The sequence below is a fragment of the Marmota marmota genome, unplaced genomic scaffold, assembly GCF_001458135.2.
Source record: "Marmota marmota marmota unplaced genomic scaffold, marMar, whole genome shotgun sequence".
Classification (NCBI taxonomy): domain Eukaryota; kingdom Metazoa; phylum Chordata; class Mammalia; order Rodentia; family Sciuridae; genus Marmota; species Marmota marmota.
The window spans coordinates 762,380-776,447 of NW_025999990.1; the positions used below are offsets into that span (position 1 = coordinate 762,380).

A 14,068-nucleotide genomic window follows, 5' to 3' on the forward strand; every position below is an offset into this window, starting at 1 on the left:
GCTTTTCTGAGGTTCCTCTTAAAAGACTGAATCCCTGTCTGATCCATCTACATCTCTTTATTTCAAAAATTGGCACATAGTCACTACTGCTTGATAAATATTAATGAATAAATGAACCCCTTCTAGTTTCATTATTCAGAATTAATGGAGATAGAGTACTTTTGTTAAAGGGTGTGGTCATCAAGGTTTTCTTTTTTTTTGTCACTTTGACAAAATATCTGACACAACTTAGAGAAGGAAAAGTTTATTTTTGGCATATGGCTTTAGTCATGGTTGGCTGACTCTGTTTCTGTGACCCTAAGGTGAGGTAGAACATCATGGTGGAAGGGTGTGGCAGAAGAATGCTACTCATTTCATGGCAACCAGTGTGTGAGTGAGGGAAGGAGGGAGGGAGAGGTGGGGAGGGAAAGAGAGGGAGAGGGAAGGAAAGGGAGACCAGCAGAAGGAGACCTTCCAGGGCATACTCCCAGTGATCCCTTTCCTCCAACTGTAGGTGCCCCACCACCTACAGTTTCTACCACCTCCCAGTAGTTCATTGAGTGATCAATGGATTAGTTCATTGATGAGGTCAGATCAATGACCTCATGATCCTATTACTTCCCCAGATTTCTACCTCTGAGGACAAAACCTTCATCATATGAGCATTGGGGGACATTCCAGATCCAAACCATAAGAGGACTAAATAAGCCACTTTCAGGTGATGGAAGAAGTAGAACCTACTGAGAAGGAAAAGACTTCCCTGGTGAAGGCAGGGTGCTCAGAAGTTTAAAAGAATCCTAACCAGAAATAGTCTGAATCTTCATACTAAGGGAACCTGTGTGTCTTTTCACCAAACCTGAATAAAGCTGACTTCTTTATAGTCTTTCTGGCCTGAACTATAATCTGGATGTTTTTGTGCTCTGTATCTCTATGCTATACTTGCAGACGTTTTTTGGTACCCTTGAGAAGACAGGCATAAAAGTATGTTGTTATGAGCTTTCTCTGAGAAGTAGGGAAGACTCTGCAGCCTAGGAAATGCCACAAGCACCCAAGAGATTGCAGTGGGACTCCGGGGTCACCCAGAGATCTAGTGGTAGAGACAGCAGGTGTTCTGGAATTGATGATAGACAGCAGGATAAATACCTTCAATGAGAAAACAAATGTTTATTTCTCTATGCATTAGCTGATCCTGGTAGTGACTCTGGAAGCAGGGAAGAGAAGCTATGCCAATTCTCCACATGTCCTCTGCCCAGGACAGCCTGAAAGATCCATACTGTTTTGTTTTCCTTCTGCAAGCTTCTCAAGCATAGTGACTGGTGCTGAGGCAGCTGGAGGAGGAGGCTGAAGACAAACCTAGAATTCCCACTTCACTTCAAGCTTTGGTTTTATTGTAATATCAGGAGCCAATGAGCTGGGTGCACGATCTTCCCCTTCTGATTCAGTCACTTCTACCCTCCACCCTTTTTTTTGACGGTGGGGGGGGGGCATCCATTTAGGGAACAGTTGATTTTTCACTGTGCAATCTGGCTCCCTAATTATGTACTTATTCTTAAGAACTATATACAGATACTGGGCTTGCTTTCCTTTCCCTGCAACAGGAAGAGCTCCTCCAATAGACTCTCATGACTAGTCATTGTCCTTTTATGGGGCAAGAGCATAAGAGTTCTGTTCCACAGTTGGTCTGATTGAAGAATGAATTACAGGCTTCTAAGCACGTCACAAACTCTTATTGCGGGATTTGGCATAGCCTACTGGGACGCACAGGTCACAGGAAGAAGTGGGAGAAGTGATACTTGACTCCTCCCTCAGTGTGTCTTTGGAGACTGATAGCCAGCTGGAATCTAGAGACAGGCATGCATCCTTCAGGGCTTATGGATCCTCCTTCTTACCTTCTACAAAGGGAAAGGGAGTGATTAGGTCAGGTAATTTCACTAGTGGATAAAAGTTATGGTCATTTAATACTTTACAACTTACACGAAAATCAGCTTAGTATGTGGAAGGCTACTTGCTTTTTCAGTGGAATTTTTAAATTGTACAGCAATTACTTTGGCTGCAGTAAAAGCTTGGAATGAGTCAAGTAGAGTATATATAGTTTCCTTTCAGTATCCCGAGTGGCACATGTAGTTATTAAGATTTAAAGCATTTTGGCCTTGAGATCATAAAATTCTTAGAGCTAGGGGGAGCGGGTGAAGATGAAGGGACAAAGGAAAGGAGGGAGAAGGGTAAAGGGATTTTTGCAAATGCTTTTAGCTGTTTAACACTCTTTTATATAGCACCATCCATCTGAAAGCTTCATAGCCCTCTGTGGGTCATTCCATCAGTCTTTACACTGGCCCCTCATAGGAGCTAAGGATGAATGGCAACAGATAATGAAACATGAGAGAAGAAGTGCTAAGGACAGGGTTGCTGAATGTGACCCAGGTAACTTTCATATCAGGAGTGTGGGGCCAGAGATCCTGTCCACCATTAGAATTCTTGGACTAATCACAGGCCTTGCCTTGGATGAAGTGAAAGAATAAAGCCTGCCGTCTTGTTTTATGATCCTTGCGAGGGGTGGGGTGGGGTGGGCATTGGAATAGAATATGATGAAAAATCACTGAAGGTAGAAATAGGAATAAGGCTCTTGGGCCAGGCCAATTGTTAGCTTTATTTGCCTCCAGATTAATTATAAGACTGTTTGTTTTGATGTATCTACCATTTGAGAGTCACAAAAAGTAATTGAGAGCACAAAGGTATTCACTATGAAGAAAATTTGAAAAAAAATACACAGGTGGGTAGAGAAAAGGAATATCATACACTCTTTTAGTGCCTCCTCCAGCATTTATTCCCCACCCAGCAAATCTCATTAGTTGGTGTATAAGCTGGGAATTGTAATTTAGTCATGGTTGAATGTATTCCATTTCCTTTCAGTATTTAGAAACTTTCCCCCCATAATTATGCTTTTGTGATGAGAGAGGTATTGGGATTCTCTGGGGTTTGGGAATATCTTTGCTTTATCCTAAAAGCATCTTTCTATTCCCTCTGTGCAATGGTTTCTAATCCTGCCTAGAATAGAGTGATGCAAAATGGGCTTCTAATTTCATGGTTGAAGTGAGAAGAGATAATATCAGTTCAGTTCCTGGCATAAAAATGATTTCTAATACAAATCTTCTAGAATTTGTCTTTGTGGCCACGACATGGTCAGGAGGATAAGCAAGTATAGGTATGTGTGTGCAGATAGTCTCATTCACATATTATTTTCTTAAACAACTTAAGAATTAGAGTGTTTTGTGTTAGCCATGTGTAAGTGCTAGGTAGTTCCTTTGAATGATTTTGCAGCATCCCTTGATGTATGTATGGCCATGTCAGGTGTATTAGCCCTTCATGGGGAGCAGTATTTCAGGCACCCTTAATAGTGATTATCTCACAGTGATTGGCCCTGCACAGACTTAGCACATTGTCCATTGTTGACATTTACAGCAATATGTGATCTAAAAGGAATCAAGACAAGAGAGGGTTAAAGAAAATAAATGGGGTCCGATGTGAACATCTTTCCCCCTTTTCAGCTTTTTAGAAGATAAATGTTTCAGATTTCAATCTGTGGTTCCCAGCAGTTCTTTGGGAACACTGCAGTCGGCCCACAAAAATCGCTACTGCTGAGCCAACCCTAGATAATGCGTCTCAGCAGGGATGACATAATGTGCTAAAAGAAGACTATGATGTAATGCCCATCTCAGAAATCCGAGCCAATTTCCGTTACAAAGCCTTGGAGTCTAGGAGGAGGTAATGAGCTAGCATAAATTGTGCAGCACGGAAAACTTCTAGATCTCATATTCCTATCTGCATTTTTTAAAGGCAGTAAATAAAACAAAAGAGAATTCCTAGATCTGCTGGGTTCAAAAGCATCTGCTTGGCAAGAGGCTTTGCCCCCTTTCAATTTGGACAGCATGCTGCTCCAGGTTGCCTGATCGCCTTGGCCCACATGGGCAATTATTGTCTAGGTCTGCAATCTGCAGCAAGGTGGTGATGTAATTTACAATGCTAAATATGCATCTGCAGATAATGTTTGAGAAGAGGGTGTGGTGTTTGAGGGAGAGTGTGCCTTTCCTGGAATGTTGGGGTAACAAGGCTCAAAATGCCCAGGAGGAAGCTGGGGGTGAGGAACACTAAAGAAAGTCAGAGTCACCTTGAAAACTTTATTAGGTGCAACTGGCTTGCGGAAGTATGTACAAGTTCCCTGATAACCAATTTCCTGCCACCTGCCTTGATTGATTATGCATTCCAGCCCCCTGGAGTGTAGCCTGCCTGGCAATGGGCAACTAGAGTCCAGCTGTTGGTTGTGTTTATTAAAAATGTTGAAAACATCCATAAGTTCATCTAAGCCATGATCTACAGCCTCAGAGACTAAGATGCACAGTCTTTGTTTTCAAAAGAATTTTACCTCCTCCCCACTGCAATATTCTGTTTTAGTTCATTCTTTTTCATTTTTAATTGCTCTGAGTGTTTGCATGAGGAACATAATTTCTCCTTTGCCTGCTTCTATGATTTCTGTTATATTCCTCATTTGGGGCTTGATCCTGTAACCTGCCCAGAATACAGCAACTGTCTGGATGGGACACAAGTGGTTTTAATTCACTGCTTGCTGCAGAGCAGGTCTTCGGAGCCTCAACTCTGGGTGGTGACAGCATTGGCAGAGAACCACTGGCTTTGCAAACTGAATGCTGTGTCTTTAAATACAGACTAAACATCAGGAGCAGATGAAAATTTTCTGGTATAAGAAAATGAGAGAAACAAAACAGAAAACATGGTACAGGCTGAAGAAGCATTTCTCCTGTGACATGCAAACTGACATGGACATTACTTCTAGACCGATCTGTGAAATGCTTCTGAGTCTTTCATTCTCACTTGCTAAAAGGACAGTCACCATCACAGCCACCAGAGGTCATTTTCAGATTCATCACAGGTCAGATATGAATGCAAATAATGATAATATTTTATCTAGTGCTTTTTAGTGTATAGCAGGTGCTGTCCTAATGTTTTTGCATGAATTGTCTCATTAATTCTTACCAGAACCCTCTGATGTTGGTACTAGTATGGTCATCTTTATTTTACAGAAGAGGGAAACAGGCTCAGAGGGTTTAGATAACTTGCCAGGTTTGCATAGCTAGGACGTGGTCCAGCTGGCACTAATATCCTTGTCCTAGAACTCTGAATTTCACATATGTAACCACCATGAAGTGCTAGTGTTCAGATGTCAACAGCTATAAGTAAAGATGGCCCCTGTTTATAAGGGAGGCATTCCACATGGCACATATTTTTTATAAATATTTGCACAAAACAGAGGATGGTTGACTTTGTCTTTGTATCTGCATCACTGGGCCCAGTGCTGAGCATATACTAAGTGCTCACTAAATGTTTGCAATGTACCAAGGGAGAGAAGAACAGAAGAGGGAAGCAGAGAACAAGTTTTACACTAAAAGAAATTCTAAATCAAATAAAGAACTCTCTGGCCAGGGTTTAGTTTGCTTCTAGTTTATCAGGGAAGGCTACCCGAGGAACACAGTCAACAATGTGTCTGCATTAGAAGCTAATCTAGATGAAAAGGCTATTATTTTTTGTCCTCACACTTTTCCCCCTGCTGGGGATTGAACTCAGGGCCTTGCACATGCTAAGCACACCCTGCCCTCTACCACAGAGTAGGTAGATGAACAGAATGCTTCCAAACTTTCTAAAAATATGCATCCTACTTCCCCAACTCCTGCTCCCAGTTCCTTAGCATATGACTAGGTGATTGAGGCTGTTTAGTGATGAAGTGGTAGAGAAATGTTATGTGCAGACTGAATTCTTTATTAATTCTTTCTTTATTTTTAAAATGACATTATTGATGTCAGTGATGTAAAAGTGAATAGAGACAGGGTATATATTTGACACAGAGGAAGGACATGGTATAATAAGATAGTTGATTTGGATAGTATTAATAGATTATCTCCTTTATATTCAACAGCCATGGGTCTACCACTATATAGCTATTGCTGTATTTATACATGAAAGAGATTACAAGACCTCCCCTGTCTTTCTTTAGTCTGAAATATCTGTGATATCTGGTGTCTGTCTGCTTATTCTGGTCTTGTACACTTTGAAAACATATGGTAGAGATGATGCAACTTAAAAAAATCTTACAACAGATGAAGCATTATCAACCTATAAAAGCAAAACCATCCAATTAGTCAACAGTATTGAGCAACAGTGAGAACATCTCAGTGATAGGTTCACAATCTGACACTTTCAAGTTACCATTTGGCATGGTGGGATTTTATTTTCATTACAAGGACTGTAGGAAATGCTCCTTAGCCTTCACACCAAATTATTCCTGCTCTTTCTGTATCTGTAATGTCTCGTGAATCTGCCTCTTTTAGATTCTCACTGCTGGTGCTCTTTATCTCTGGCTTGGATCATCCTAAGAAGCTGATGCCTTTCTCTATATCCCTCATCTCTAGTTTTTAATTCACTGGGGTCTAATTAAATCTGCTCAAAGATGGGCCCTGTGAAAAGTTTTCAGTGGCTGCCCATCTCCTGTAGAATTTAGACCAAACTTTTTAACTTCCTCTTCTTGATACTCTACAATGTGGCTTTCAAGACACTTTTCTAGCCATGTCCCTTTATTTACCTATCCTCTATGTTAACAAAACTGGTCCACTTGCTCTATTTGGCAAATAGCAAGTGGACCAGTTTTGTTAACATGGAGGATAGGTAAATAAAAAAATAAGATAGGTAAATAAAAAAAATTATTTTTGTATCTTTGTGTCTTTTCCTTTTCCCAGAGATTTCGCCAATCAGTATCCTCTCATTGTGTTTAAGCCCTTCCTATTCTTCAAGGCCTAGCTCAATAAGCCACTGTTTTTTTTTTTTTTTTTTGGTGTTGGGGATCAAACTCAGTGGCACTTAACCACTGAGTCACATCCCCAGAACTTTTTTGTATATTATTTAAAGACAATGTCTCAATACGTTGTTTAGGGTCTCACTAAATTGCCAAGGCTAAGAAGCCACCTCTTTGATAAAAGTGTCTTTCTAAATAGAAGTTACAAACACCTTCTTTGCTCCCCTATAACACTCAGGTTGAACAACTCTTAAGGCATCTGATTCCTTCTGTGTTACAGTTGGTGCTATGTTATGTGACAGCTTTAGAATTTGTAACCAGGAGGAATGTTTTTCTTCTCTCTTGTTAAACTAAATTTCTAGAGGCAAGGCTAAGTCTCCTTCATAGTCATGTTCCTTAGAGTGTGCAGCAGAGTTTTTAGCACATGAAAATATTCAGCACAGGACTGTCAATGAGATGAGCACTTCAAAATTCAGTTACAATATGAAACACTGAAACATCTAGAATTTCAAAGCTGGATAATAGAGCTCGTGTAGAAGTCCTTTTTTCTGCCTTTTTGTCTCTTAGGTGTGATAACCGAGGATATTCACTGAGACTGGCTGGTATCTGATTTATGGTGAAAGGTTAAGAACATAGAAAACAGTTGGGGAGAAAAGTATGATTCTAATTAGAGATTATTCCTTAATTGACTTCTGTTTTCTCACTTAATTGTTTCACCTTTACTTGCCTCTCCCCACTACCTTTTCTTTCTGCTGTTCTCCACACTTTTTGACCCAGGATGAGGAACATGAGTGATTAATAAATTTAGAAAAATAGTTTCAGATTCTGTGCTCCGTGGACATTTCCTGGTTCTGCTAAATTATCATGTGCATTAAAGAAATTTAAGTGTTATTCTATAAAAACAGGAGGGTGGTAATGGATTAGTCCCAGGTTCCATTACAACATCAGAATTTGTTGAAATCTAGGAGGTGATAGTGATAAAGGCATTCCCCGCTGCTTTGGCTGGTGAGTTTTTGAGTGGAACATTGATGTTTTCTTTTCTACAGATACCTCTACAGAGCATATATTGTACAGAATTGCACATGATACAAAATAGAACCACTCATGGTACACTCTGAGCTGATTGGTACAAAAACTTACAAGGCTAAAGAAATTCAGGTAATGACATCCCCGCCCAACCAAATCTGGCAAAGCAGAGAAAAGGGCATCTATTTCTAGGTGAAATGTGAACTAGAGGAACAGCCTTTTCTGGAAGTTGTTGTAGGCACATGACTTTCTGGATATAAGAAAAAAGAAGGCTTTTCTTGTCTATGTTCAAGCATCTGTTAAAAGTCCTGTCAGAGAGCCTCCATCCCCAAATAGCTATGATGAAGATACCTCTGATATCCTTAAAGCATTTCCTCTAACCTAAGATCACAGCTCCGCCTATTCAGGTGGACCTGAAGCCAGCTACTTTCTTCCTGAATAAAAATAGTTATGAACTAAGTGAAAGCATAAGATAATTTCGAATGGTCAGTTGAAAAGGTGGTAATGGGATGGGTATCATCAAAAAGATGTTTCTTCCCCTGATGGTTCCCAGAGCCTCCTGCCCACATTAGGTAAATAGGGTAGGGAGAAAAGACCTCCCAGGATATGTGGATCATGAGCAGTTCCTGTGACTACCTATTGACACTCTCCTTCCAGGAATTAACTCACCAATTGACTTCAAAAGGAGCTCAACCCACGCCTGCCATTGACCACAGACTTGTCACCAACACCTTATGGCTAACTGAATCAAAAGCTTCCGACAGGTCTAAAATTAGCCTGGCTAAACATATCATTAAGGAGTTAGGGAGGAGTGTGAATGACCTTTCTTCAGCCCTGGTCTCCCAGATCCAGTCAGCAGTGTGGGCTCATTGGTGTGCTAAATCAGGCTTTTAGGTGCTTGAAATAAATGACCCTTTAGATTGATTTTTTTTTATTGCCTGAAGATGCATATTTTTAGAAAGTTTGGAAGCATTCTGTTCATCTATTTTGAATCATTTGGGTATAAAAATGTGGCATTTTCACAGTTTGGGATATTTGTGTCCCCTATTCCTTTTTTAAAAAGTCTTTAATATTTTTTAAATATTATAAATTAGTTTATTTATAAGGCCAAATTTGATTCCCTCACAGTTTCTGAGGTAGGATGTAACTTTATCAGCGTTAAGAGGGAAAAATCCTGGTAGCTCATTGTAAAGCAGTTATAAATATGTAGGAATACTATTCTAAGCTTTTTATTTCTGGTAGGGATTTAAATACCCATGGAGAAAAGTAGAAAAGGCAGATCTGTGTTTTACTCTTTTACACAAACCTTTAATGGTAAACTCAAGAAGAAAATTTATTCTCCTCGTCCTTGCTATTCAAGGACACCCTTACTCTCCAATTCTTCCCAAGTCCCAGGATAAAAGAGCCAGGGGAAGAAAATGAAGATGACATGGTGCCATTTCTGAACTCTTGCTTGACATGAGCCAGGCTGTTTCCATTTCTTTACTTTCCAGCCCAATTATTTTGAAATTCATTTCTCTTCTCACTAAGTCAGCATGTCCCAATGTATGTTTCCTAGAACACCAGGTCTGTAGGACATTAATGGATGTGACTTGGAAAAAGAGTTTTGAGTTAAACAGACTTCTTTACTGCTGGGCTTCTTTCTCTGATTCTCTAGTGTGTGATATAAATCTTCAAGAAGGGCATGTGGTCTGTTGCCTTTCCTGTACTTTGGCCCTGGATCGACTTTCTTTTTTCTCTTTTCCTTCCCTTCCTCCCTCCCTCCTTTCCTTTATTCTTATACTTTCCTATTTTTTAAATCAGTTACTTAGAGGACTGATGTTTTCAGGAACACAGTCTGGGAAATAATATGTGGCAGAATTTGAAATTTCAAAATTATCTCTCTTTCAATTGACTGAACATTTGGGCTTTCTGAACCATGCCCTAACTCTCCTACCACTGGGTTATGGACCTGGACTGTCACTTGTCTGCTTTAAGACTCAGTTTCTTCAGGGATAATGGGAGAGGGATAGGCTGGATAGCCTTTAGGACCACTGGCAATGTCCCCTCCCCAAGTTCTTGAAAGATGGACAGAAACTTGAGTCATGGGACTTGGTCACTCTGCCCTCAACTGCAGGCTGGACTGGTATTATGTGTTCAGGTTTGAGGGATGTAGTTTGGGATTTTCCTTTTTTTTTTTTTGGAGATTGCCAAAAAGTCATCAGTGGTCAAAGAATAAGTCTAAGAAATTTTAGAGTAAAGGTATCTGAAAACAAGAGTTTAACTAGAAACTACTTTCTCTGACAGGATTTTTATATAGGTTTCATAGCACAGTAAAGTCATTTTCTTGATTTTTAAATTAAAGTGTGTCTATGTAATTTTGTAATTATAAACAGGCTCCTATTGAGTCAAGAAACATTGTTCTTCAGTCATTGCATTTCAAGGCATGGGCTACTTTTGATAAGTGACAGATGTCTTTAGAAAGAAGTAGCTTTTACTTATGTGTATCTGGTTTTGTATCTGGTTCTTTAACCTCAAACCAAGAAGCTGCTACAGATATTTGTAGAGCCCTCGACTGGAAGAAGACCCAAATTCTATTAGGAAATACTAGACTCTAAACCCTTCTGAGTTTCAGATTCTTCATCTGTAAAGTGAGGTACTGATTCTTCTGTCTCTTGGAGGCATACCAGCAAAGCCTTCTCCATTTTTCTCTGGGTCAAAATTTGCTGACCCTTGAGCCTTGCCCTCAATTTCCCAAGCTAAGAGTCTATGAATAATACTGCAGCAGGTTAGATATCCATAGCTTCATCATTTTCTTGGGGACATTGTTCTTTTTCTCTGTTTAGAAAGATAATCTTGGATAGATGCAGCCATGAAATAGTTTACCTCTACTGCAGACTTCATATGCTGAATGTAGCAATAGTGTTTTGGTAACATGACATATTTTGGATCCATCTTCAATTGAACTTCTCAGGCAGCTTTCTATTTGGCCAAACACGTTCAGACTTAATAACAGTTTAGAGAAACAGGAGGTGAAGCATTATTATTTACTTTGCATCCTCTTCTTGGCTGAAACAAGGAATGCAAGATTGGAGAGTTCAGTACAGCATCTATTCGCATACAGGGGAATTGTGGGAAGAGTCTCATGCAAGGCAGAAATAATTGCATGGCTGTCAAAAGTCTGCAATTTGCCTTTTAGGTTTGTGAGGCAGGCTTTGCTGTATCAATCCCTCCCATATCCCACTTCTAATAAATTAGCTCTTCTTTCTCCAAGTTCTTCTGGTGTAGATAACAGATCATGTGTTCTGTCTCTCCTCAGACCCCCTTGTCACAGCTGACTGAACTAGAAGCAGATACCTGCTCCCAGGAAACCAGGATCTAGGCTGAGCTGACCAATGATATTGTCTCTCTTGAGAATTTGAGCTGCCAAACTGATTAACCATGCTGGAGATGATAGAGACCTACCTGGCAATGCTTGGCCAGAGTAGACATGTGACCACAGGAACAGGAACTCAGTAGCTGCTGCTCTCATTAGAAAGATGTGTGCTGTCCAGTCCAGCCCAGCTCCCACCTGCCTTAGTGTATATGACTCGTCTGAGATCATCTCCTTCCTCCTCCCCCTATTCAGTAGAGTCTTTTTTCCTTCATCTCAATTATGATTTTGCTCATAGTTCCTATCATCCCTACCATTTTCTTTTCCTAAAACTTGAGCTGGGAAATTCTTACAGGTATGACCTAGTTGTTGGTTTCTTTCCCATCTGTAAGGAAGTTTGTCTGTTTGCCTACTAGTTCTTGATAGAGGAAAAGCTGGGTAGAATTTTATTGCTTTTGGAGAGTACATTTAGCTCGTATGGCTTAAAATGTAGGTGGTGTCACATTCACGAATTCCACCTTTTAGATAGCTTTTGAGGATAGCTTAAAGGGGGATGTTAGACCTTTTCCTTAACACCTGCAGATACTGATTTGCAATCAAGTTGCTTTTGGAAAACTGGCTCTAGCTGTATTGAGTGATGTAATTTGATGTAGAGTTAGTTAGGGTACTTGGGGAACTGAAGGAGATTTGAGCATTTAAAAGCTTCTCTCACAGGAGTCTCGTAGGAGCCGTCTCTGTCCACCCTCACTCAGGTTTGGTTTGGTTTTCTACTGAAAACATTTAAATCACTTCAGGATTAAATTCAGTTTGAAGAACAAAATTAAATTAAATTAAAGGAGAGAAGAGATGGCTTTCTGCATTTCGTCCCTTAGAAGCCCGCATCTTCGTATCTTCCACAGTGAGAGGACATTGAGATTGATGATTTGATGGTGTTCAGCAGAAGCCTCTGAAGAGCCACACAGGCCCTGTGGGACTGAAATCAACACTCGGGCTGAAACAATGCTGTCTCAGGGGCTAGGATTTGGGATCATCTTTGGGTTTAGCATTTTTTCCCCCCAGCATGCTCTTTAAAAACTGTGGAAAGCAAATGCTTAGGCATTTGAGCTGCTGTCAGTGATAACAAATGTATTGTCTATATATTTTTTCTAAGTTCCTGGAAACTGCATTACCATATTGCTGAATAGAAAATATCTCTTCCCTTGTTTTAGATTGAGTGGGTTTTTAAAAAAATGATGGGTGATAGCTTTCAGGAGATTAGAATTTGGGGCAGCTGGGTGCAGTGGTGCACACCTATAATCCCAGCAGCTTGGGAGGCTGAAGTAGGAGGATCATAGTTCAAAGCCAGCCTCAGCAACTTAGTAAGATGCTGTCTTAAAATAAAAATATAAAAGGACTGGGGATGTGGTTCTGTGGTTAAGCACCCCTGGGTTCAATCCCCAGTCCAAAAAAAGAATTTAGGTGAAATCTTGATAGTGAATCCTGCAGCATTATCAATGACATTTTGCAGCTTTTCTGTTTTCTGTTTATGTGATATACATTTGGTTCTGTAATGAGTTGAAAGATTTTTGTATGTGTATGATGCTGAAGATCAAACTCAGGGCCTCACGCATTCTAAGCGGGTGCTCTACTACTCAGCTGCATCCCTAGCTCAGGCGTTGTTTTAAACATCATGAATTGTAAACTGCATAAACTGAAGGGAAGTGGAAGTAGTTAGAAAGGTTACTAATAAAAGTCCATTTATTTTGCACACACAGTTTAAAATTTATGAAGCCTTGTTTGTTGTTAAGAATAGTGGAAATGAGCTTGGGAGGCTGAGGGAGAAGGACTGTGAATTCAAAGCCAGTCTCAGCAACTTAGGCCCTGAGCAACTCAGCAAGACCCTGTCTCTAAGTAAAATATAACAAAGGGCTGGGGATGTGGATCAGTGGTTAAGCATCCCTGAGCTCAATCCCTGGTACAAAAAAAAAAAAGTGAAAATGAAATAATATATTTAATAAGGTGACAGTATGACTTTACATACTAATAATGTTCCCAACAATCACATAAGGTTGGCATAATTGACATTTATGTTTTACTGATGATAGTTTAATTGACTAAAAGACTAAGTGAAATTGATGATGGCTGAGTAAAGATTCAAGCCCAGGTTTTTCTCTGTTGTTCCTCATATAATTACATGCCCAGCCCTGTGGTGTTTTCCCTTTACAGTTATTCTTGGTTAAAAATTAACCAGAAACGACACACAAAACAAAGCAAAATAGTTTAAGTGTCAGGAGGAAAGGTACATCCAAGAATTCTTGTGTCCTACTTCACATCCTCTTGCCCTACTTTTGACCCTGACTGTTGCCATGGAGACCAGCTATACTATCTATCTCCCTCTTTCTGCTTTCAGGATTTTCTGACTTTGCAGTGTGGAATATTTTCAGGAACCATTAGTCCATTCTCTTGCCTACATCTATCAAGACATGAGAACTAACATCTATAGATAATCCTTGACCATTGGAACGTGGGAGCTGATCAGCAAGTGCTCTCTTCCTGGGTCCCTCCTTCTATAAACACCTGCAATCTTCCTTGCCTTGATTTTTCCTTCTTTCCTGTTTCATCCTTCCCAGCTCCCAACCATTTCCTAATTCATTTCTGCAGAGAGATGGCCTGCATGCAAACCTTTGTCTTGGGTTCTGTTTTCTGGAGAGATATCCAAACTAAGATCAGCTGTTTCTTCAAACATAAGCTTCAAGGCCACTTGCTCATTGGAGTGGGCATACATAGTTTCTGGCAGTCCCTATTCACCCTTTCTTATGATAACCATAGCTGTATCTCCACTTTTCTAACAGTCTGTGGCCCAGTTCCCTCTGACT

General features: G+C 40.2%; 1 long non-coding RNA gene across 1 annotated transcript; it reads right to left on the reverse strand.

Annotated features, from left to right (window-relative positions):
* Positions 1-1,126: 1,126 nt before the first annotated feature.
* On the reverse strand, positions 1,127-11,742 carry LOC125617698. Its single transcript, XR_007348772.1, has 2 exons — positions 10,727-11,742; positions 1,127-1,871 (listed from the first exon to the last, which is right to left on the reverse strand). It is a non-coding gene; the product is annotated as an uncharacterized LOC125617698 (long non-coding RNA).
* Positions 11,743-14,068: the final 2,326 nt, after the last annotated feature.